Source organism: Phoenix dactylifera, unplaced genomic scaffold (assembly GCF_009389715.1).
Source record: "Phoenix dactylifera cultivar Barhee BC4 unplaced genomic scaffold, palm_55x_up_171113_PBpolish2nd_filt_p 001625F, whole genome shotgun sequence".
Lineage (NCBI taxonomy): Eukaryota > Viridiplantae > Streptophyta > Magnoliopsida > Arecales > Arecaceae > Phoenix > Phoenix dactylifera.
In genome coordinates this window covers 49,151-50,178 of record NW_024068930.1, presented here as the reverse complement: position 1 = coordinate 50,178, position 1,028 = coordinate 49,151, and positions in this window count along the sequence as shown.

The following is a 1,028-nucleotide window of genomic DNA, read 5'->3' as shown; positions in this document are numbered from 1 at the left end:
ATGGGAGATAGGGAACATATACAGGATCCCAATACCTACAACGAGGCGATATCTGATATCAATTCCGAGAAATGGCTGGAAGCCATGAAGTCAAAGATAGACTCCATGTATTCCAACCAAGTCTGGACCTTAGTAGATCCACCAGAAGGTATAGTACCTATTGGATGCAAATTGATCTATAAAAGGAAGATAGGTTCGGATGGAAAGGTAGAGACCTATAAGGCAAGGCTAGTAGCGAAAGGGTATAGTCAGCGCGAAGGCATTGACTATCAGGAGACCTTTTCACCTGTAGCCATGCTAAAATCCATCCAAACATTGCTTGCCATTGCAGCATTTCATGATTATGAAATATGACAGATGGATATGAAAACTGCTTTCCTGAATGGATATCTTGATGAAGATATCTATATGGAGCAACCTTTGGGTTTCACTTCCAGTGATGGAGATCATAAGGTCTGCAAACTGCAAAAGTCCATCTATGGACTAAAGCAAGCATCTCGGAGTTGAAACACTCGTTTCAATGATGTGATCAAATCGTTTGATTTCATCAAGAACGAAGAGGAACCGTGTGTTTACAAGAAGGTTAGTGGGAGGGCTGTCGTGTTCCTCGTACTGTACGTAGATGACATCCTCCTAATAGGAAATGATATTCCCATGCTAACCTCGGTCAAGGTATGGTTGTCAAAAGAGTTCTCCATGAAAGATCTTGGGGAAGCATCCTACATTTTGGGAATTAAGGTCTATAGAGATAGATCTAAAAAGATGCTTGGCCTATCACAGAAGCTGTACATAGAGGAGGTACTGAAGAGGTTCAGTATGGAAAACTCCAAGAGGGGTCTATTACCCCTAAGGTATGGAATTTATCTCTCCAAGAAGATGTGCCCCAACACATCTGAAGAGATAAAACGCATGAGCAAGATCCCTTATGCTTCGGCAATAGGAAGCCTCATGTATGCCATGCTATGTACACGACCTGATATAGCCCTTGCTGTGAGTGTCACTAGCAGATATCAGTCGAATCCAGGTGA